Here is a 26,005-nt window from a genome sequence, read left to right as displayed (position 1 = left end):
CTTTTCACTGTTACTGATATATAGGACATTTGTATGATACACATTTTTCAATGTTAGTTTTTCTTAGTTTTCTTACTTTTAGTATTATGTTCATTCCATCCAAACTTGGCAATTGAAGATTGTGTGGAATTTCAACTAACATGTGTCAGATGTGTGTGATCTCAGTCTGCTGGTTATGAAAGGATTTAATTTAGAAGGCACCTCCATCTAACTTCAGAGTCTAGACTAGCAATTCGTCTAGAATACTTCTATAAGACAATGGTCTCTTGATTCAAAATAGACATTAATCAAAATACTGACAGTATCATTTTTTTTTCTTAAATGAGTGACACCAGGTTAGTTATTTTTGCTAGATATTTTTGCATTAAGTCACCAGACTGTAGAGGTAAAGATTTATTTCATTCACAAAATGTGAATGGTATAATTTATCTTTTGCTTAAGGCAAAGTCTTTTCAAAAGGGTACATATTTTAAGATGGGAAATAACTGATTGAAGCCCACATGTTTGCGGAAGAAATACTGTCTTTATGGATTTCAAAAATTTATTTTTTGTCATTTAAAATCTAGGCTATATATGGGCTGTATTTAAGACATATTATTTTGCCTCTTTCATATCTTTCAGTCTTATGCCTAGATCAATTACAGAAAATAAATTTTAAAAACACAGTCTCTTTTTTTTTCTTTTTGATTATTATTATTTTTATATTTATTTATTTATTTTCCCTTTTGTTGCCCTTGTTGTTTAACATTGTTGTGGTTACTGATGTCGTTGTTGTGGGATAAAACAGAGAGAAATTGAGAGAGGAGAAGACAGAAACCTGCAGACCTGCTTCATGACTTGTGAAGCAACTCCCTTGCAGGTGGGGAGCCAGGGCTTGAACCTGTATTCTTATGCTGGTCTTTGCGCTTTGCGCCATGTGCGCTTAACCCGCTGCGCCACCGCCAGACTCCCAACATTGTATTTTCTAACTTTATTCTATCTGATAAAACATAGAAGATGATAAGAAAACAAATATGTAACTAATTCCTCTAATAACAAAGTCAAGGTATTGTTTGTTTTTTCCCTACATGGTGTACCACTTCTTGGTTGCAACTAATCAAAGTTGTATTCAAGATTTCGTTATGATTTCAACAGGTAGAGGGCAAAGTCTGCAAAAGCTTTTGATAAGATAACCATTGCTACGGTTAGGTTTGATAAATAAAGTATATCTAGAAAAACAGAAGTCAATGTTACTTTTCATGTCAGAATTCTTCCATCTCATTGGATAATAGAGCCAAGAAAATAATTAAGTAACATGCATAATATTTACATGTGAATGCATTTAAGCAAATAATGCACTAGTTGAATTACTAATTTTTTAGTTAATAAAATAATAGATTCTCAGTTCCCAACAAGTGTTTAGTGTGGCAATTATTCCAAAATATTTTATGAAGAAGTAATATTGAGCTGAGAAATAGTTTATATGGGTCAGCAGTGTGAATGGATGAGACTGAATTTAGGCATCCTAGTCATACAATTGATAAGATCAATTCGTTTAATGTCTTTATAATGGTCACTAGACATGTTTAGTATCTTTACTTGGGAATTTTATCAAAATGTTCATCTGTTATTTTAGAAATTTAACTAAATTCATGGTAAGGAATGGACACTGTACATATTAAGTAATAGTAAACCTGTATATGTCTAGATTTATTTTGGTCTATTTGTTTCTTTATGAGGATTTAGGTGAATCTATGCAAAGAGGAAGTATAAATACAGGTTAGTTACTGTTACAGAGAAACTTACTGACCATTAACCAAAAGCTTAGGGTGTTCTTTAAATGATTATGGAAATACAATTGTTGCTTGATATTTATATGAACAAATATATCCTCAATACCCAAGAACTTGTTTATGGTTGATTATACAATCCAATGCTTTCAAAATTCATTTTCTTAGCTATGTCTTTCCTTTAATCATTAATTTAAAAAAGTTCAATGTTGTGAGTGGAAATTCTAAAAGAGGTAGGAATAAACTATTTTAATTGTAATCATTTTAAAAACACATTTTTACTATGAATTTCCCTACTCTGTACTACTATGCAAAGAAAATTCCAACTTATCAATATTACAATGTATTTTCAACTTTAAAACATTAAGTGATGCCAATTTTGTCTTCTAAGTGTAGTTTAATGCTATTGAGATTTTTAGAAATATATTTGTGAAAACACTACTTAAAATACAGAATATTAGGAACTTTTAAATGAACTGTATTCTCTCCCCTTCCTCCAACCCCACCCCCCTTTTATTTTTCAGCCACAAGGTCTATTACAGGGGCTTGGTAAAGCCTACACAAGGAATCCACAGCTCCCAGTGTCTATTTTTTCCATCTTTTTCTTTCTATTTTTATTTAACAGAACAGAGAAGAATTGAAAGGGGAGGGGAGAGAAAAAGAAACACCCGCCCACCTGCTTCACCACTGCTCTCCACATGCAGGGAGGGTCCTCCCTGCATGTGGAGAGCAGGGACTTGAATGCTGATCCTTACAGATAGTGATATAGGTATGCACTTAACTGTGTGTGCCATTGCCCAGTCCCCCATGAATTGTAGTCTCCAGACTGGAAAACAACTTTTTGGTTTTGTCAGTGAATTTTTTTTTAACTCCACTTTTTTGGAAGCAAATAGGCCAAACCAAACAACAACAAAAACATTCCTTAATAAAGAAAACTCTAGGAAAACTTGATGACATATTTGAATAAAATGGGGTAACATTCCTCTAAAACATGAGGTCTTAGTTTCAATTTTTATACTGCAGGCTAAAATAACTGTTACAAATTCCATTCAAAATAATTAGTCTACATCAATTTTATATACAATAGTCTAGAAAATCAAATATTGTTAATATTATGTTTCTTTTTATCATTCCTTCAACCTTTGTTATTTTCAGTTTTGGCTAGATGCTGTTAGTTAGGGATTCACTAAAGAGGAGTTGCATGAGTAAGTTTCCATAGCAACTGTCTCCGACCTCAAACAAATCCCTCCTGACTATGGGTAGCACTTCCAGACATAAGTTATTTCAAAGTCCAGTTATGGTCCATGAGGGATACAAGTTTTGATGAAACCCAGATGAGCTGAAACTCTATTTCAGTCTATACTCCCACTTAAAGTATAATGTACTTTCTACGGTAATAGGAGAATAGAAATAGCATGAATAATGAAATCTACAGATGATCTCAGATGTTTATTTTATCTAATACTTTGCAATTGCCCCTTCAAACCTATTAATAAAAGCTATCTTGTACTAGAATGTAAAAATGTGATTTTTTTTCTCTTACTAGGCTACAAATGTCAATAAGCTATAAAATTATCTTCAAACTGTGGCCTCAAGGGAGGAGGGCTTGTTAATCATGGGTCTAGATATCTGTTCCTTAGCATGTCAGGAAACTCCTCTCAATCAAATCTCTAGAAACACATCATCATTATCTATAATCATACTTAAGCTAAATAAATCTGTTTAAACAACACTAGATTATTTGTTAAGAATATACTATATATCCAAATTAAATATGGAGAATTAGAATTAAGCCCTATATCTCTTATCCCTTCTGTAACCCCAGAAAGGGTATAATGAAATAATCAAAACAAGTATACAACTAGAAATGTAGTTAGTCAACCAAGTAATAAAAGTGATCAAGCACATTAAGTTTATTTTTAAATCTTATATTTTAATAAGTGAGAAAGGAAGATGTAGAAAGAGTGGAACACTGCTCAGCTTTGGCTTATGGGGATGTTAGGGACTGAACCTGGGAACTTTTTGCCAAGTGAAATAAATTTATGTGAATTCCTCATCATCCAGATTCCTTGAAATCTTATTTTGCAGGCTGGGCAGACAGCATAATGTTTATGAAAGACTTTTATGCCTGAGTCTCCAAGATCTCAGGCCAACTCAGAATTACCTCACTCCTGAATAAGGTTTACAACATAAATGAAAAATACTCCAGATTACCAATTAATTGCACTCAGAGGAAAAAAACACACACTAAAATATATAAAAATAAGTAACAATATATTGAACACTGTCTAGAAATAAGACATTACATATTGTTTAAAACAAATAACCAAAGGGAGATTTCTGAATAAAGGGGAATCAGGTTTTTTTTTTTTTTTTACATATTCAAGTTCTAAAAGCAAAAGCAAAACACAAAAACACTTCAATATAAGGATTTGAAGTCAACTATAAAAAAATTCCACCAGAAAAGCAAGAGCACGTTAGGAAACATATGTGAACAAAAATTGGTTTGGGAAGACAACATAATGGTTATGCAAAAGACTTATGACTGAGCCTCTGAGGTCCCAGGTTAAATCTCTAGTACCACAAGCCAGAACGAAGCAGTGTTCTTATATCTCTCTTTGTATCTTTCTCTCTGTATCTTTCATTAAAACTAAAATATTTAAAAGTAATAGAAAATCAATGATTGAATTAAAGAGACAAGTATAAAATTCTTAGGATTAACAGAATGAGAATGCTGAAAATTTAGGGAGAAATATTTGTATCTTATGCATATCATATGTAGCTCATAGGGTAGACCATAAGAGAATGTGGTAAATTTTAAGTCACTGATGTTAAGTATGTTTTCTGGCCATAGGAGAATTAAATTAAAACTCAAGAGTAATGAGATAATACCAACTAAAATTTAAAAAACTTGGGATGGGAGAAGGCAAACAACCAAGAACTAAGAAAATTAAAATACCACTAAGTTTGTCATGTCATACAGACATATGTCATATCTCTCCACATGAATGACACAGGTTCATATATCTTTATCTCCTGTCTTTAATTTTTTTTAATAGAGCACTGATCAGCTCTGGATTATGATGTGCTGGGGAAAACTGAACATGGGACCTCTGACTCTTCAAGCATGAATATCCATGGGTTACCATTTTATTTTCTTCTATCTACCTCTCTTTAGATATATACCTATCTACATTACAGATGCATAAATCAATATATCTTCATATGCAATCAAGAATTGAAGAATTTGGCCTTAGTTGGTACCTAGTGTAATTATAACAAAATAAAACAACACCAAAGGCATAATGGGATTGCTACAGTTCAGAATTTCAAGTATAAAAAGTTTTCTTGGGCAGGGGTAGATAGCATAATGGTTATGCAAACAGACTCTCATGCTTGAGGCTCTGAAGGCTCAGGTTCAATGCCACCACCACCATAATCCAGAGCTGAGCAGTGCTCTGATAGAAAAAAAAAAAGTTTTCTTTTCTTGAACTAGCATTCATTCTGTATTTCTTCCTAATTTTAATTATAATGCCATTTGTAGGTCGAATTGAAAGAGTTAAGTGTATATCTTATAAACAATCAGAAAACAAAGTGCATTAAATAGATGAGTTTAGGATTAATATGTGCATAATAATGCTAGAGTAACTAAGCCAATATCAGAAAAAATGTCTACATCAAGAAAAACATTACTATAAAGATAAAACATAATAGTACATGAAAGGAATAGTCTAACAATAAATATACTAAACAGAAATGTATATTAATCTATAAAGCAGCAAGGTATAAGAAACAACAATTTACTCAATTAAAGTAAGCTGAAATTAATAAAGGATTTTATTAGAACAGCTAGAAATAAATTGGCAAATGCATGGTGAATCTAATTTAAAGAATACCGTAAAGCTCATATGGTAGACTTTAAGAGAATGTGGTATATTTTAAATTACCATGTCAAGTATGTTTCTGACCACAGTATTATTAAATTAAAATTCAACAATAATAAGATACCTAAAAAAGCACACACAAATTTATAGATTCAATAAAATACCAACTAAAATTTCAAAAACTTGGGATGTGAGAAGGCAAACAATCTAAAAGAAGTAAGAAAATTAAAATACCACTAAGTTTGCCATGTCATATAATTTGATGTCAAGATGAAGCATAAATTTAGAAAAAAGAAGATAAAATTTTTTTATTATAAAGATATTAAACACATAATTTATTGAAGAAAATAAGATATGCATATATATGTATATATAGTTTCTAAGCAAGACTAAGCAATTATATAATGTCTTCAGGGGAAAATGATTCATCTCTACAAATACTTCACACTACATGCAAGTATTGACTCAAAATGGATTACAGAATATCAAAAACTGAAACAATAAAAGATCCTAAAAGACAATATTGAAGAAAGAAAATTAACCTAAGGTAAGCAAAGTTTCTTATTTAGCAGCCAACAGAATAGATTAAAAAAGCAAAGTAGGGGAGCCAGGCAGTAGCTCAGCGGGGTTAAGTGCATACGTCATGAAATACAAGGACAGATGTAAGGATCCCGGTTCGAGCCCCTAGCTCCCTACCTGCAGGGGAGTGGCTTCATAAGCAGGTGAAGTAGGTCAGCAGGTGTCTATATTTTTCTCCCCCCTCTCTGTATTCCCCTATTCTCTCGACTTCTCTCTGTCCTATCCAACAATAAAAATAATATAACAAAGGTGGGAGTCGGTCGGTGGCGCTGCTGGTTAAGTGCACGTGGCGCAAAGCGCAAGGACTTGCTTAAGGATCCCGGTTTGAGCCCCTGGCCCCCCACCTACAGGGGAGTCGCTTCACAAGCTATGAAGCAGGTCTGTAGGTGTCTTTCTCTCCCCCTCTCTGTCTTCCCTTCTTCTCTCCATTACCCTCTGCCCTATCCATCAATAACAACAACAATAATAGCCACAACAAGGGCAACAAAAGGGAAAATAAATACATGTTTTTTAAAAAAGAAAAAAAACAGTAACAACAGCAATAACAACAAGGGCAACAAAATGGAAAAAAATGGCCTCCAGGAGCAGTAGATTCCTAGTGCAAGAGCACCAAGACCGAGAGAGAACCCTGGGGATAAAAAAGAAAGAAAATGTAATCAAATTAAACATAAAAAAATATTACTCAAAAAATGGAAAAGAAAGCCACTGAATTAAGGATGTATTGAAAATAAACATATATATCAAAGGACTTATTAAAGAATAAGTAAAAAACTATTTGTCTTTTACAAATCAAAAGTAGTAATACAAAAGCCAATTTAAAAATAGCCAAATATTTCAGTAGCTACTTCAGAAAAGAATATAAGCAGATGACAAAAACACAAACTATAAGATGTTCTATTACATTAGTCATCAAGGAAATGCAAATTAAAACCCCTTTTAATAATATCACATACACGTTAAAATGGTTAAAATATAAAAAGGCTAACAACATGAGGCTTCTCAGGGATGCAGAGTAGAGATCAGTAAACTTTTTGTTTAAAGGGTCAGACAGTAAATATTTTAAACTTTGAGGGCCATGTGGTCTTTGTCACAATCACTTAATTTAGCTTTTGCTGCGTTAAAAACAGCTCATTCAGAGACAAGCATGTTTGTGCAGTTGTTTTGAGCGAGTGGTTGTATTTCAATACGAGATCATTTACAAAGTCCAATTTGACCAGTGAATTATAGTAAGCAAGTCAAAAGGAGCTCTAATAAATTGCCCAGATAAATGTCAATCAATTGGTACAACCACTAAGAAAAAAACTATCATTTCTTTCTCTTCCTTCCTTCCTTCCTTTTGTTTTCATTTATTTAGTTTGATTATCGCTAGGGCTTCACCACTTCAGGCTGGAAAAAAAATTTTTTTTTTCCAGATAGAAAGACAATGACAGAGTTATATTACTTTACTCTAGTATAGGGGCCACGCTGGAAACTGGATTGTTTGCATGACAAAGCAAACATGCTATCCAACTGAGCTATCTTGATGGCCCTATGATTTCTTAAAATGTTAAGCCGATGTCAACTGGTAACTAATTTTCCAGTCTTAGAAAACTTAGCAGTTTCCAGACTGGAAAACTTAGAAGTTTTCCAAAGAAACAAAACAGCCATACAGAACTTCAATACAAATGCTCATAGAAAACATTTTCAGGGGATCGGCGGTAGCGCAGTGTGTTAAGCGCACATGGCGCAAAGCATAAGGACTGACATAAGGATGCCAGTTAGAGCCACTGGCTTAAAGGGTTTGCTTCACAAAAGGTGAAGCAGGTCTGCAGGTGACTCTCTTTCTCTCTACCTCTGTGTCTTCCCCCTCCACTCTTGATTTCTCGGATAGGTCCAACAACAACGATATCAATAACAACAGCAACAATAACCACCACCACAACAATAAAACAATAAGGGCAACAAAAAAGAGAAAAAAATAGCCTCCAGGAGCAGTGGATTCCTGCTGTAGGAGCCCCAGCAATAACCCTTGAGGTAAAAGAAAAAAAAAAAAAAGAAAGAAAAAATTAGTATCAGAGCCCAGCAGGGGTACACCTGGTAAAGTATACTCCAGGATTCAATCCCCTGGTCCCCACCTGCAGAGAGGAACCCCCTAGAGCAATAAAGCTGTGTTGGAGGTGACTCTCTATCCCTTTTCCTTTCTCCCTTCCTCTCCCTTCTCAATTTCTCTCTATCCTATCAAAGAAAAGGAAAGAGAGAGAGAGAGAGAAAAGTCAGCAGGAGCAGTGGATTCATCCTATAAGCCACAGCAGTAATCATGGTGGCAATTAAAAAGTAATTAATTCACAGGGGTAGATAGCATAATGGTTATGCAGATTCTCATGCCTGAGGCTCCAAAGTCCCAGGTTCAATCCCCTGCGTGGCCACCATAAGCCAGAGCTGAGCAGCACTCTGGTAAAAAAAAAAAAAAGTAATTAATTCATGAAGTTAAGAAATAAAAACAGTTAAATATCCACAACAAGTAAATAAAAAACTGTAATATATTCACTATATGGAATGCTATTCAGTAATAGAAAAAAAATACTGATATATAAAATCATATTGAAAAGCCTCCAAATGTTATGGTAAGCAATATGTATATATATATATATATATATATATATTTGTCATTATGTAAAATGCAAAATAATATATAGCTTAAAATTTTTCTTACTGGAGAATTAGAAAAAATATATTTTGCAGTGATAGTAGTTTTATTGGTATATACCACAATCAATATAAATTGGCCCCAAATGGGCTGGCTTATCTTTCATGGCCTGGAGGCAGAGGAGATGACCTGAAATTGATACTGTATTAAACTTAATTGAAGCTGTTAATATGATAAACTGAATTGGAAAACAAAAGGATAACCACAGGGGATCATACTGAGATAACCCACTCGAAATACTGAAGAACAGGAGCAGTGAGGAAATTTATAGTACATTCCTCCATTTAGGAGGAAGTCTGAGGCTCTAGAAGAAAAACTTAAAGGCTCTCAGGTCTAGGTTTAGAGGTCCTTCCATCCCTCACTGATTGTCACAAAATCCACCTCCTATTGTTCTTACCCTCTGCACTTCTACCTGCATAACAGTCTGGCACTCTTTTAGAAAGTGAGAGGTTGATTTAATATAGTTCAATCTTTGATTGCAGATTTGAACAACAATCACATAGATTTCCCTTTATAAATAAATGATGACAAGTTTGATTTTTTTTGTACCAAACCCTCTGTTGGTGTCATTATTACATGAAGTGAATTGAGACCAAGAGCTTGCAAAAGAACATTTCCACAATAAGAAGGAAGAGATGCAATCTAAACTTCCCATCAACAAAGTTACCAAGGAAACAACAGATATATAGAGTTTCTCTCAGAATGGTCTCTCTCATTCTGTCTCTTAATATGAAATGAAAAGGTTGGCTCAACAGCATTGGAATGTGCATACATAATATGTTGGCACTACAAAGAAAACATTTCAGTCACTCATTGAATATTATTTATTCCTCAGACTGGTAGGAACAGACAGGAATAAAGAGGAAAAAGAATTCCTCACCTTACTAAGTTTACGGTATGTAATAGAAAAACACAATTTAGATAATCATGAAAAAATAGAAGTAACATAAATTATAAATTATCTGAGAAGCATTTAGAAATTAAACGACAGCATACATTTCAAAATTTTAAAAGATCATAAAACATTCTAAAATATGCAAAATTGCACACAACTAAAATTATATATAGTTACTTCCAATCTGTAAATGAAAAACATTTAATAGGGAAAGCACTTTTCTCAAGGTCATGAAGTATTTCAGCTTGGAAATCTGGAACTATGTGAATCTAGAGTGTAATTGTATCTTATTATACAAAACAGGCCACTATTCATTTAATAGCCATATAAATATGAAACTGAAATAATTAAACAAGAAGACCTATATAACTTTGTCTTAGCATCCTGAATTTTATTTTTATTTTCCTTTAAACTCATATGTTTATAATTTTTCTATTTTCCTCAATGTAGAATTGTATATCATTTCTCAAGATTCCAAAAGTGAACCTTTATTTGTTGTTAAAGAAGTACATTTATCTTTTTAAAAAAATATTATTTATTTTGGATAGAGACACAGATGAATTGAGAGGGGAAGGGTAACAGAAAGGGAAAGAGAAGCAGCGACACCAGCAGTACTGTTACACTACTTATGAAATTTCTTGTTGTAGATGGGGACCAGAGGCTTGAACGGGGATCCCTGAGTATTGTGGCTTGTGCACTCTATCTGATAAGCACCACCCAGCTATAGCATACCACTTTCAGAACCAGAGACTTCTTTAATTGCCTACTACTTTTTAAATGAATGCTTGAAATATTCTGAGCTTATGATTATGTACATCATGTTTGATTTAGAATTTGTTTAGAATCAAATATAGTCATAATTTGGTGAGTAGTTAACTAGTTTGCAATTCAGTAAAAAAGAAAGTGTCCTGTTTCTTGTTATATTAGCATTCCCTAAGCAAATAAGTGAAGAAAAGAATTACCAAGATAAGCAAAAACATTGGTGAGCTGAGCGGTGATGCACCTGGTTGAATGCACACATTACAGTGTGCAAGGACCCTGGTTCAAGCCATTTGTCCCCACCTGCAGGGGGCAGACTTCCCAAGATGTGAAGCAGTAGTCTATTTCCCCTTTCTCAACTTCTGTCTCTATCCAACATAAAAATAAAGTACTTTTTTAAAACACAGACTGAGTATTTTTAATATATAGGCTGTGTATTTGATATGCAGACTCTCTCAAAAGCCTAGACTAGGTAGATCAGAAACAACCAGTGGCACAGCTATATAAGATACTGGGTACTATACAGCAAACCCTAACAAAAGGACTTTTTAAAGTTAACCCAATTGCCAAATAATGTGATGATAGCATTAACTATTCATTGTCTTTTTGAATCTAAGACAGCAGGATACTCACATCTCCACTATAGAGCCTATATTTCCCTGAGTCCTGGAACCTTAGGATATGGCCCACTTTCCCACATGCCTCTCCCAATCCATATAAAATAATATTGCATCTGCCGATCACAACCTAATCAACGCAACGATGGCCACCTCAACATGCTTAAGCTCAGACTGTGTCCAGAGACTACAGGTGTGGAATGACAACCCTTCAGCTTCATCACTTGGGTGAGACCTTTCCTTTCATAGTATTCTCTAATTCCATCCCAGGTGAATCACTTTCTAACAAAGTCCCAAAACCTAGATATAGATCAGGTTCTGTGAAAGAGAGCATATGTTCTCATGTATCCATAAACTAGTGCAAAATATATACCTGAAAGCAGAAGTACACTAGAGTTTGCAGTGAGTACCCCCCCCCCAACACTTCCTCTCCACTATTCCAACCTTTGGGTCCATGATTGCTCAACAATTTGGTTTTGTATGTTAACTCTCTTTTCAGCCCCCAGGTTCCAGATGCCACCAGGATGCTGGCCAGGCTTCCCTGGACTGAAGACCCCACCAATGTGTCCTGGAGCTCAGCTTCCCCAGAGACACACCCTACTAGGGAAAGAGAGAGGCAGACTGGGAGTATGCATCGACCAGTCAACGTCCATGTTCAGCGGGGAAACAATTACAGAAGCCAGACCTTCCACCGTCTGCAACCCACAAGGACCCTGAGTCCATGCTCCCAAAGGGATAGAGAATGGGAAAACTATCAGGGGAGGGGATGGGATATGGAGATTGGGTAGTGGGAATTGTGTGGAGTTGTACCCCTCCTACCCTTTGGTTTTGTTAATTTTTTCTTTCTTAAATAAAATATAAATTAAAAAAATAAAAAATAAAATAAAATAATAAAAAATAAAGTACTAAAAAAGATAAGCAAAGCATCATTTGCCTGTTCTTTTAATGGGATAAATTAATATTTCACAATATATTTTAATACAATAATTCTCCTGGATATGCTAACGAGAAGGGGGAATGAAACTCTGTTATTGAAATCAATATTGATGATGATGTTATAATAAAGATGATGTCTCAAATCTCCCAGTTTGGAATAAACAGGTCACTTTTTCTAACAAATCGATATTTACCTTAGTTTGTATTTTTAGCGCTCACAGCTTAGGGTCTTATATTAAGTTTTTCAAATAGTTATATTAGATTTCATAAACTGAAATAAACTTTGCAACATTTTTGTTGAATTAGATGCATTGATATTTGTAATTTTATTAGCTATTATTTATTATCCATTTCAAACAAAGTGTAGACACTTGATTTTATTAAATGAGTAGTGATATGAATTGCTGATGATTTTATGGATTAATTTTGGAAAAACAGTATCTGTAAGTATATACTAAAAGGCAATATGACAATCTCATTGAAAATAAGTCTATGCACTCTTTTGGCATTCACATCAGTGGGACAAATTTCAGTTAATAACCAAAATTTTACCTTGAAAACTATACCTTCTTTTTTTCCACCCTATGAGACAAATGTAATTAAAATAAAAAGTTTTTTATTTGTTGAGAAAGAAAGCAAAAGTATGTGTATATATGGTAAGCTAATGCATTATAGTAGTCATAAAATTAGTATGATTGATGGCTAAAAATTAATATAACCCAACAATATATGTATATGTATATACATATATAAATAACTATATACATACATAAATTTATATGTATGTGCTTTATGATAGAGAACATACAATATAAAAATCCCATTTCAAATCTTTATTGCCCTACCAATATTAAATAAATAAGATACAACACATGTAAAAATGTAAAATCTTGGCAGGGTAGTAGTGTACATGTGACTGCTGATAGTTCTTATCTTTTAATGCTGTAAAAGGAGGTAATCTCAGATAGAATATAAGTGAGAATTCAAACAGCAGTAACAAAATGAACAAATATATAGGAAAAGAGAAGGCAGAAAAGACAGTGATATGGCCAGTGTTGGTGAACCAAGGCCACTATGGAAAAACTAGACATCAGAACAGAAACACTTACATCTTAATCTTTATCATACTCACTGTCACTAGAAAAAGGAAAAGTGTTGGGTGGAATTAGTCAGGAAGAGAGGGATGAATACAGGATAACTACACATGTAGGTGGAACTTGGGAGAAAGAATTAAAAAGGGAGAACAAGGGAAAAAAAACTTGTGCTGGGAACAGGGTTTACTGCACCAAAGCAAGGGATTAGGCAAGAAAGGGAATGGAGAGTTCAGGGGAAAGGCCTTTGGGTTTGGAGTCCTTAGGGGAGTGGGGTGTGGGAATTCACGATTATGCTGAAGGACCAAAACACAAGTATGCACAAAGATGCTGTAACTCATTATCCCCCTACTTAAAAAAAAACTGTAAAAGCTATGTTGATGAGACAGTAACTAATAATTTCAATGTATGTCTTAAATCAATGAATTTCCCTCTTACATGTGACAAATGATTTGTCTGTGTGATGTTTTCATCCAGCAGTTGTAACACAAAAAGTTTGCACAAAAAAACTTATTTTTCTTGATAGTAATTGTTAAAAACTGAGTAGGAAAACAAAAACAACAACATTTGCTCGCATTAAGTACGAATGATTATGTAACTAAATTCAGGAGACCCAAATCCCAAAAGGAACTCTTTGGTCTTGCTAAAATAAAAATGAAAGCAAAATTGATAAGTAAAATGTATTCTATTCAGAGTCATAAGAGAAAATAGTAAATCTACTTTGCTAAATGTCCTTCTTATTTCAAGAAATAAAATTAATCTTGAAGAATTATCCCTATATAGTGTTAAATAAAAATAATATGTACACATTCATATTTCCCCTTCATATATTGCTTTAAAGTTAATATTCAATCTTGAATATAAGGTAGGGTCAAAAGATGCAGACTCTCTCCATATTACTTACTTTTTGTTTGTTAGAGACTTCTCATATATTCATTTCATTTCATAAAATAGAATAGCATACAAGTGGAAAGTGTCATAGAATTAAAAAAAATTACTTTCTAACTTACATGTCAAAGAAATGCATGAGTATATGTGAATTTCACCAAAATTTATTAACATGCAAACAAATACTTATTTTAAAATCTCTTACCTCTTTCCAGGGAAATACTTAAATTTCTGAGGTGTATTTATTCAATCCAGTGGATTATTTTAAGTACATGGAAACTGGAAGTACCCTATAAAAATTAACACATCTGTTCTTAAAATTCAAGTAGCAATCACTTAATAATTGTTACTCTAAATTAAGTCAGTATAAACCTTCAGATATTTTGCATAAGAAAATATGTTAGAATAACAATAATAACATGTGGTTAATTACTCTACTTGACAAATATTTCAATTTGTATTCTCTAAGTAAATGACAATTTGCAACCACCAATTACGTTTGAGGTACTAAGGGAAGTAATTCATTATTTAGTCTATGATCCTATTAAAGAATAACTGATTTATTTTAAATTAGTTGAAATTCTAACATGTTCTATTGATTTGCGCAGAATGCTGTAATGTCATTAACATTTTTCACAACTGATGATCAAAGGTTCACATTGACAGCCCAGCAAAGCAGTAATTTCATGGTACTGCTAGCAAGTAACAGGATTTCACTTTAACAGTAGCTTTTTTATTTTTGCTTATAAAGAAAATGTACTACATATTAAGAATAAACAGAAAAAATAAATAAATGTACTATATATTGAGAATACAACATTAAAATAGTGAGTTTTCAAATCTAAAGTCAGAAACATCATCTGATTTTTTTCATTTTATTAAAATAAATGTTTTATAACATTGATCATGTATTCTTTCATACTTGAAATAAACAGTAGAAATAAAATAAAGTGAAGATGGTGGACTGAGAAGCTGCTAGTGGCTTGAGCTCAGACCACATCCTCTGGAAACAGTAGGATTTTCTGCCTTTAGTAGGCCAGTCAATAAGGGGTCCTAGCGGTGACACCAAGGAGGTGACTATAACTTAATTTGGGTTAAAAAAATAGAGTAGAAAAAAAGAAAAAAAAATTTTTTCTTTTAAATTATTATCTCCAAAGCACACCTCCTCCCCCTTCGCCTCCCCCCATAACCAGTCCCTGGGGACCAGCTCCTAGCAGGCTGCCCTGCTGAGCTTCTTACTTTACCAAGATTCCTGTCCCACCAGGGAGTATCATTCATTCTAAGTCTAGTCCCTTCTGAAACCTCTGGCCTTTTTTCTTTCTAAGTAGCCAACCCCCCCACCCCCGCATAGCTAACTAAATAATTTTTAAATTTTTTTAAATAAAAAACTCTTTCCTTCCACCGCTCTTTTATTACTGTTCTTTTTCTTATCTTTTTCTTATTTCTCTCTTTCTTTTTTTTTCTTTTTCTCATTCTTGTCATCCTTTCTTCCTTAATCCTACAGCTTCCAAAGCCACAGGCTCCATCCCCCACACCACCAAACAGTGTGCTTTCACTGAATTTCACTGATACACCTTTGGGAATTATTTTGGGGAAGAATTCTGACTAAGAGTGGACTCTCACTCCCAGTATCTCTGCTCAACTTCCCTTCCTCCTTTAGCTACCCCTAGAATATATAGTGGATATTAGATTTGCATAACTATTTCACCTATCCTTGTCTAGTCCTGAGGTTTTTCTTGTTTGTTTTTCCTTCTTAACAATCAGCTGCCACTGCTCACAAGGTTTGAGGTAAACTGGGACAGGTTTTTTTTTTTACCCTGCTCTATTTTATTATTAATATTATATAAAGGCATATATCTTCCTCCCCCCCATTAGGTTGATCAGAATTAACTCTTAGGGTATCTTTCATTGCTAGGGTAGTGGGCATCTTATCTATTCTGGATCTACCTCCTCTACAGACTCTACCCTTTCTTCTCCTCCTAGCTAATTAAAAAAAAAAAATTAAATTAAATTAAAAATAAAGTAATCAAAAAAACCCTTTATTTTCACTGCTCTTTAATTACAGCTCTTTTTCTTATCTTTTCTCTTTTCTCTCTCTCTCGTTTCTTCTTTTTTTTTTAATCTTGTCATATACTTCTTCCTTTCTTCTTCTTTGCTTTTCTGAATTTAGGAATTATTTTGGGGAAGAAATCTGACTCAGAGTGGACTCTCTATGTGTGTATCTCTGCTCTACTTCCCTTTCCCCTCTTGTTAACCCTAGAATATACAGTGGATAGTAGATTTGCCTGTCTATTCTTGCGATCCCTGCTTTCTTTTCTCTTTCTTCTTCAGTGGGTTTTGGTTACTATTTTTTCACAGACTGGAGACATTGTTTGGCTACCTGGTAGTAATTAAACTGCTTAAATACTTGCTTCAGTTGCTATTATAATTCCTGAGGTGGGTGAATGCAATTGTCATGAAGATATTTAGTACAGTGTTGCTTGTACTCAAGACACAACAACTGAGGAACAACAGAGCATAAAAAAAAAGAAACACATAAAAAAATGGGTAGATCAAAAACAAATAAAACTGCTACCCAAATGAATGAAGACAAGAGCCCAGAAGAAACTACAAATCAGCCAGAAGTAACCATAGATAAGAAAAGTATGCAAGCAATAATAAACTTATTAATCACAGAAATGAAAACAACATTGGAGGAAAGGAATGGCAGTGTTAGGGAAACAACAGTTGAGACCCCCAAGGAAAATACTGATTATCTTTTTTTTTTTATTTTTTATTTTTTTATTTTTTATTTAAGAAAGGATTAATTAACAAAACCATAGGGTAGGAGGGGTACAACTCCACACAATTCCCACTGCCCAATCTCCATATCCCACCCCCTCCCCCGATAGGAAAATACTGATTATCTTGAGGCAATTAGAGAACTGAAAGCTGAAACAGCTATAATGAAGAAAGAAGCTGAGGCAAGGGGAAGCAGACTAACAGAAGCAGAAAACAGAATTAGTCAGAGGATGAGTTAGAGAAAACGAAGAAAGAGGTGAAAAAGCTCAAAGAGATTGAGAGACACTGAAAACAACAACAGAGACATATGGGATGATCTCAAAAGAAGTAACATTTGTATAATTGGCCTGCCAGAGGAAGAAAGAGAGGAAGGGGAAGCAAACATTCTAGAAGAAATAATAGAAGAAAACTTCCCACACCTGAATAGCAGAAAGGACATCAAGATTCAAGAGGCCCAGAGAGTTCCAAACAGAATCAACCCAGTCCTGAAGACACCAAGACACATCATAGTCACAATGAGAAGAAGTAAGGATAAAGAAAGGATTCTAAAGGCTGCAAGAGAGAAACGAAAAGTCACATACAGAGAAAACCCATAAGATTATCTGCAGACTTCTCCACTCAAACTCTAAAAGCCAGAAGAGAGTGGCAAGATATCTATCGAGCCCTGAATGAAAAAGGGTTTCAACCAAGGATAACATATCCTGCTAGGCTTTCATTCAAACTAGATGGAGTGATCAAAATCTTCTTAGGCAAACAACAGTTAAAGGAAGCAACCATCACCAAACCGGCCCTGAAAGAGGTTCTAAAAGACCTCTTATAAACAAGAACATCACTATAATACTGGCAATATATCAGAGCAAACAAAAATTTATTTTGAAAAATGGCACTATAATACATTAAATCCATAATATCAATAAATTTCAATGGCTTAAACTCACCCATCAAAAGGCACAGAGTTGGGGGATGGATCAGAAAACATAACCCAACCATATGCTGCTTGCAAGAATTCCATCTGTCACAACAAGATAAACACAGACTTAAAGTGAAAGGATGGAAAACTATCATACAGGCTAATGGACCAAAAAAAAAGGGCAGGAACAGCCATTCTCATCTCAGACACAATAGATTTTAAATTAAATAAAGTAATAAAAGATAGGCAAGGACATTACATAATTATTGGAGGGTCAATCAGCCAAGAAGACTTAACGATTATTAACATCTATGCACCCAATGAGGGTCCATTAAATACGTCAAGCACTTACTGAAAGAATTTCAAAAATACATCAATAGTAATACAATAATAGTGGGAGACTTCAATACCCCACTCTCACACGTAAACAGATCAACAAAGCAGAGAAGCAACAAAGATACAAGAGAATTAAATGAAGAGATGGACAGACTAGACCTCGTGGACATTTTCAGAGTCATTCACCCCAAAAAACTGGAATACACCTTCTTTTCAAATCCACATAACACATACTCAAGGATAGACCACATGTTAGGCCACAAAGATAGCATCAATAAATTCAAGAGCATCGAAATCATCCCAGGTATCTTCTCAGACCACAGTGTAGTAAAACTAACACTTAACAACAAACAGAAAATTATTAAAGGTCACAGAATTTGGAAACTAAGCAACATACTCCTTAAGAACCACTGGGTCAGAGATTCACTCAAGCAGGAAATTCAAATGTTCTTGGAAACAAATGAAAATGAAGACAGAACCTATCAAAATATTTAGGACACAGCTAAAGCAGTACTGAGAGGGAAACTTATAGCCATACAATCACATATTAAACACCAAGAAGAAGCTCAAATGAACGACCTTACTGCACACCTCAAGGACTTAGAGGAAGAGGAACAAAGGAACCCTAAAGCAACCAGAAGGACAGGAATCACTAAAATTAGAGCAGAGATAAACAACACTGAAAATAAAAGAACCATACAAAATATCAATGAAGCCAAATGTTGGTTCTTTGAAAGATTAAACAAAATTTACAAACCCCTAGCTAGACTCACCAAACAAAAAAGAGAGAAGACTCAAATTAATAGAATTGTAAACGATGGAGGAGATATCACAACTGACACCACAGAAATACAGAGAATCATGGGAAACTTTTATAAAGAACTGTACACCACCAAGCTAGAGAATCTGGAAGAAATGGAACCATTCCTAGAAACATATGCCCTTCCAAAACTGAACCAAGATGAACTACAAAATCTAAATGCACCAATCACAGACAAAGAAATTGAAACCGTTATTAAGAATCTCCCCAACAACAAAAGTCCTGGACCAGATGGCTTCACAAATGAATTACTAAATAATGTGAAGATAACATTAACTATCGATTGTCTTTTTGAACCCTAAGACAGCAGGAACCTCACATCTCCACTATAGAGCCTCTACTTCCCCCAGTCCTGGAACCTTTGGATAGGGACCACTTTCCCGCATGCCGCTCCCAATCCATATCAAATAATATTGCATCTGCCGATCACAACCTAATCAACACCATGATTGCCACTTCAACATGCTTCACCTCAGACTGTGTCCAAAGACTTCAAGTGTGGAATGACAACCCTTCAACTTCATTACTCGGGTGAGACCTTTCCTTTCATAGTATTCTCTAATTCCATCCCAGGTGGTTCACTTTCTAACAAATTCTCCAAACCTAGATATACACCAGTTTCTGTGAGAAAGAGCATATGTTCACACGTATCCATAAACTATTGCAAAATATATACCTGAAAGCAGAAGTACACTAGATTTTGCAGTGAGTATCCCCCTAACACTTCCTCTCCACTATTCCAGGCTTTGGGTCCATGATTGCTCAACAATTTATTTAGCTTTGTATGTTAACTCTTTTTCAGTCACCAGGGTCCAGACGTCATCAGGATGCCGGCCAGGCTTCCGTGGACTGAAGACCCCACCAATGTGCCCTGGAGCTCTGCTTCACCAGAGACCCACCCTACTAGGGAATGAGAGACGTAGACTGGGAGTATGGACCGACCAGTCAACGCCCATGTTCAGCGGGGAAGCAATTACAGAAGCCAGACCTTCTACCTTCTACTACCCACAATGACCCTGGGTCCATGATCCCAGAGGGATAGAGAGTGGGAAACCTATCAGAGGAGGGGATGGGATATGGAGATTGGGTGGTGGAAATTGTGTGGAGTTTTACCCCTCCTACCCTATGGTTTTGTTAATTTATCCTTTCTTAAATAAAAAAAAAAGAAATAAAATAAAGCATTTCAAGTCAGAAGAAAAATTTGGTCAAAACAAGTAAAATATGCAGAAGGGATTTGTCAAATAAATATTAATATTTATCAAATAATATTTATTAAACTTATTAAACATTGGTCTTTATAAATTAATAAAAGTTACAATAATTCAGAATTGGTAATATTACTTCTATCAGTTATTTCCAATCCTGTTCATTAAGTTTACATTTTGAAAAATATAGTTTATTTCCACGCTGTTATAGTTTCAAGAAATAGAAGACATCTTACCCTATATGCGTGCATATACCTTTTTTTTTCTCTCTCACAATGTGACATGGTTAGAAAAACTTAAATACTGGTTCAAGCCCCAAGCTCCCCACCTGCAGAGGAGTCCCTTCACAGGCTATGAAACAGGTCGGCAGGTATCTACCCTTTTTCCCCTCTCTGGCTTCCCCATCTCTCTCCATTTCTGTCTGTGCTATTCAAAAACAATGACATCAGTAATAACAACAACAATAATAACCACAACAAGGGCAACAAAGAGGAAAAAAAAAAAAGCTTCCAGGAGCAGTGGATTTGTGGTGCAGGCACCAAGCCCCAGCAATAACCCTGGAGGCAAAAAAAAAAAAAAAAGATAAAAAGATAATTTATTATCTCACACATACGTGAACACTGAAAATCACATGGCAATGCTGCATTAAATTTTCCTTAGATTTATGCATCACAAGCTTGTGAAATTATTTCATGGTGGTAATAAGAACAAAGAGATATTTGGGGATTAGGAGTCACATAACTGAGAATAATATTTTTGAAGTTTCATCTAGGTGGATATTAAAATACTATATAACAAGGGAGATGGGGAAAGTTGGTAGGGGGGATAAACTCTTAGCATAAGAAAGATGAGACTAGAGGCTGGTGGGTGACTTCTATAATAAGGATTAACAGATGGTATCTATAAGGTCCCAAGCACAGGTATGGGGGTATAGGGAACAGGAAGAACATAACTGCCAGTGACACTGAAGAGCAAAGAACATTACCCCTCACTGACTCTCAGTGATTTCAGTGACAGGGTAGTAGTCGTCACTTGATAATTAGCTTGAGAGACAGAATCATCAGGAAATAATTAGGCTTTTCTTAGAGACAAGAAAAATATGTAAACATGGAAAGTAAAAAAGACATTGACAGTGCACAGGAACACACGTTCAAGCCCATTACAGTGTACAAGGACCCAGGTTCAAGGTGCTAGTCCCCACCTGCAGGAGGAAAGTTTCAGGAGTGGTGAAGCAGGGCTGCAGGTGTCTCTCTGCCTCTTTCCCTGTCTTCCCTCCTCTCTCAATTTCTCTCTATTTCTATTTAATAATAAATACATAAATAGATAAAGAAAATATTTTTAATAAGACATTGACAAGTTCTAAAGTGCATAGTTAAAGAGTATTAAGAGAGAGAAGACTGGAGACTGAAAATGAGCATCTTGACAATCAGGAGTGATTTGGAAATGATTTCAGTTCAAATGACATTTTATAAGAAAACAGGCATAAAAAATAAATCAAGCCCTGAGAAGGTTGTTGATTATTTTCAAAAGTATCCAGGGCTTTAGGGTGTTTTATGATCCAGTGAAGGATGTGTGAATGTCTTTAGAATTTTGATAGACAACTTTAAGATAATACACAGGCTCTTTCTCCTTTGACTTTCATTAGTGGTGACTGGTAAAGGAAAAATACAGATGTCTTTTTGAGTGACACAAAAAATAGGATAGATACTCTAGAAAACAACATACACTAATGATACTGTCAAACTTGTGAGCCTTGTTGATGGAAGCCCAGATATAACTTGTGTTGAATCTTCTACCCACAGCCAGGCAGCAGTATGCATCATAAAGCAGTCTAATCTCCTTTTGATTTCTGACTATATCAAAAACAAGTATTTCCATATTTTATCACTTTATGGGTGGTGGTAGTGGGGTTAGTAGTTTTCAATATCGTTCTTGATACACCCATTTTTTTTGTATGTTAGACGTTTATCCTGATGCTATTAATGTTCTATTTCATGAACAGCTTCATAAATTTTGTTCTGATTGTTAGTAATCCACATAGATATTTATTAAAAATTCAGTAACTATTGGAGTATTCACTATGTATCAGACACATATTTTAGGCAGTAATGACAATGTAAATGTCTAACCATAATGTACTTGCTCATAAACAAACAATAAACTGATTAACATAATCACTCAAAGATAGACAATGATAAGTGCTATAAATAAAGATTGAAGGGTGCAGACTGCAGTGACTCCATGACAGGCTCCAAAAACTGCAGAAATGAGATAGGCCCCAGTTTCAGAAGAACAGGTCCTGGAATTCAGGACCATTACTTGAAATTGAACCCATGTCCCTGAGTCAACAGGAACAAAGATAAGCTGAGCATTAAGAAAGGCATCTCCGGAGAGATAGAGCCAAGGCATGGAGAGATAGAGACCATTAAGCATTTCCCCACATTTCCCCCAGATGTGTAAAGAAGATAACCACAAGGTTAAGATTCTCATGTATGCTATGTAACCCATACCCTATATATCTCCTCGTGTGGTGGGGTTTGTGGTCAAGCACCTAGAACAACTGTGAGGTCTCGGCCCTAGCCCCATGCCTGGGCTAGAAATAAAGGCTCTTTGTTTTTACATCACTCTGGTCTCTCTTGGTGAATTTCTTGGATTACGGAACCTAACAAGATAATACCATTTTCCTTCCATTTTCTCCTCGCTTCCTCACTCTCTCTCTCTCTCTCTGCCTTCATTGCTTTCTGCATCTCTAATCTTTATCTCTCATCAGAGAATGGGAATATCAGTTAATCTGGAAGATATATGTATGTCTGCATCTACATATATCAGGCAGTTACACAACTGGTTGAGCTAGAGCACACTTCACCATGTGCAAGGACTCCAGTTCTAACCTGAGGCATGCAACAACATAACATGGTGATACTAAAGCACTGAAGGAAGCTTTCTTGCTGTGGTGTTTCTGCCTTTTTTTCTTTCTATCTGAAAAATGTTGCCTGGAGTGGTGAAGTTCTGGCAATGACAAGACTATAAAAATAAAGATAAAGTAAATTACACCTTGGAAATGTTATTATTTCATCTCTCTCCATATAAAGTGTTTACAATAGATCCACCATGTAGGGATTATTATTTTTTGTTTATTCTAACACACAGGACACAATTCCACTATTACACCTATGACTAAAATTTACTAGTTGACAAGATGAAAATATGCATCTTCTCAAATTATATACAGAACCTTCTGTAACATGTGTGCTCAACCAGGTGCACCACCACCCAGCTCCTTATACAGAACCTTCTGACATGGTGTTTCTCTCTTTTTTTCCCCTCCACCTATCTTTAGGAATATTGTTAGCAGTCAAGTAATGCACCTACAGGTACAGGTACAAATAACTGACCCAAGTTGATAGTTTTTTGTTTTTTTTTAGTTTCACCATATATTTTTTCTGCAGCAACAACAAAAATCTTTCAATAAAGGTTTCATTTGTGTCAGGATTTCTGTTTTCTTTTTTGCTCATTTTTTTCTCAAGCACATATTTCTAACCAGAATACTTTTAGCTTGTTTTAAATGACACAGAGAGAGACAGGCTGGGAGTATGGATCGACCTGTCAATGCCCATGTTCAGCGGGGAAGCAATTACAGAAGCCAGACCTTCCACCTTCTGCAACACTACAATGACCCTGGGTCCATACTCTCAGAAGGATAAAGAATAGGAAAGCTATCAGGGGAGGGGATGGGAAATGGAGTTTTGGTGGTGGGAATTCTGTGGAGTTGTTCCTCTCTTACCCTATGTTATTTTTGTCAGTGTTTCCTTTTTTATAAATAAAAATTAAAAAAAAATGACAGGTTTAAGTAAAACTTAAGTGAGGGAATTTCTATTGCAAATAAATGGGTGTTCTTTACCTTTTTTCTTTCTTTGACACTGGTACTCTTTCTCGTTAAATCTAAAGGAGTTGTGGGGAGTCAGGTGGTAGCACAGCAGGTTAAGTCCCAGGCTCCTCATCTACAGGGGAGTCTCTTCACAGACTATGAAGCAGGTCTGCAGGTGTCTATTTTTCCCCATTTCTGTTCCCCTCCTCTCTCCATTTCTCTCTAACAATGATGACATCAATAAGAACAACAAAAATAACTACAACAACAATAAAAACCAACAAGGGCAACAAAAGAGAAAATAAATAGACAAATGAATAAATAAATAAATAAATAAATAAATAAATAAATAAAAGATTAAAGGAGTTGTAACTGACAAGTTTGATATCTACTAGTTCCTACAGAGGTGTACTCAGGACACATTTAGCATTCTAATTTCTGCTATTTATAAAACAATGTCAACTGAACTGAAACTTACTTGGTTGTGTACTTGAAACAAACAACTAAGAAAATTTATTGGAAAAACTGTAAACTTGCATTAATATTTCTAGAAAATATTCTAGATTTTAAAAAATGTTCTTTTTCCTTTGTCTCCCTCTTGCTCACATTTTTCTACCATTTTCCTTCCATTTTCTCTTTCCCTTACTCGCTCTCTTTCTCTCTCTTTCTCTCTCTCTTTCTCTCTCCCTTCATTGCTTCCTCCATCTCTCTTCTATATCTCTCATGAAAGAATGGGAAGATGAGTTAATCTGGAACATATAAACATGTCTACATCTACATATATCAGGCAGTGACACAAGTGGTTGAGCTCGAGCACACACTTTACCATTTGCTAAAGGACTCAGGTTCAAGCCTCCGGTCATCACTGGCAAGGGGGAAAATTCATGAGTGGTGAAGTAGTGCTGCAGGTATCTCCCTCTTACCTTCTCTATCCACCCCCACCCTTCTCAATTTCTCTCTGTTTTATCAAATAAAAAAAGTAAAAATGGCTACCTGGAGCAGTGGGTTTGTTTTGTAGGCATTGAGCCCCAACAATAACCCTGGTGACAAGCAACAACTACAAATAAAACAAACAAACAAAAATATAAGTTGTGTTTGATTTTATTTATGATACAGAATTCTAAGTAACTTTGGCTAAAGTTAGTAACTCTATTTCAAATAACAAATATGTACTCTGTTCTCACAAAAGTATATAAATTTAAGTACCTTCAAATGTTCTTCTATTTATTCTTAGTTGAGGGGGGTTAAATCTTTACATTGTAGTCACTAACATAGGTGTATAGTTCCATTTTTTAAAAAAAATTAGTACTTATTTAATGGATAGAGACAGCCAGAAATTGAGAGGAAGAGGGAGATAAGGAGAAAGACAGAGAGATATCTGCAGCACTGCTTCACCAATTTTGAAGCTTTCCCCCCTGCAGGTGGGGACCTGGTGCTTGAGCCCTGGTCGTTGTGCACTGTAACTATTGCACTCAACCAGGTATGCCACCACCTAGTCCCTATAGTTTCATTATATAACAGGTGCCCAAAGTTTTCTTCCTCTCCTCTCTCCTCCTCTCTCCTCAGAGTTCTTTGCTTTGGTGCAATATTCCGTGTCCATTCCATGTTCCACTTGTGTTCTCTCTCCTCATCCTTACTATATTAAGGATTTACTTATGCATTTGATGAGAGAACAAATGAGAGAGATAGAGAGAAGTAGGAGAAGAGGGAAGAGGAGGAGGAGGTAAAGAAGGAGGAAGAGGCTGAAAATAAGGAGAATGGAAAGAAACAGAAGTGGAAGAAGAAGAGAGAGACAGCATCTACTCTGGTATATGAGGTGCTGGAGATTGATCCTGGAGCATTTCACAAATCCTGGAGGATTTGCATGTGTGTGAGCCCGGGTTAAGTTCACGACACCACATATGTTAGAGTGGTGTTCTAGTTTCTCTTTTGCACATGTGAACACTCACAAATAAACACATATTCAAATTTAAAAAGATAT

General features: G+C 35.1%; 1 protein-coding gene across 5 annotated transcripts in view; it reads right to left on the bottom strand.

The window, feature by feature from the left end:
* SEMA3A (semaphorin 3A) overlaps positions 1-26,005 on the bottom strand; it is a 535,675-nt gene that overhangs the window by 332,571 nt on the left and 177,099 nt on the right. For 3 of the 5 annotated variants that reach the window (XM_060196315.1, XM_060196317.1, XM_060196316.1), the window contains one exon: positions 14,310-14,394. The exons of the other annotated variants lie outside the window; for them this stretch is intronic. The gene's annotated coding sequence lies outside the window, so the exon portion shown is untranslated. The remainder of the gene's footprint in view (positions 1-14,309; positions 14,395-26,005) is intronic. 5 annotated transcript variants of the gene reach the window in all.

The sequence above is a fragment of the Erinaceus europaeus genome, chromosome 8, assembly GCF_950295315.1.
Source record: "Erinaceus europaeus chromosome 8, mEriEur2.1, whole genome shotgun sequence".
Lineage (NCBI taxonomy): Eukaryota > Metazoa > Chordata > Mammalia > Eulipotyphla > Erinaceidae > Erinaceus > Erinaceus europaeus.
The sequence above is the reverse complement of the archived record's forward strand: the minus strand, read 5'-3'. Positions and strand labels throughout refer to the sequence as shown.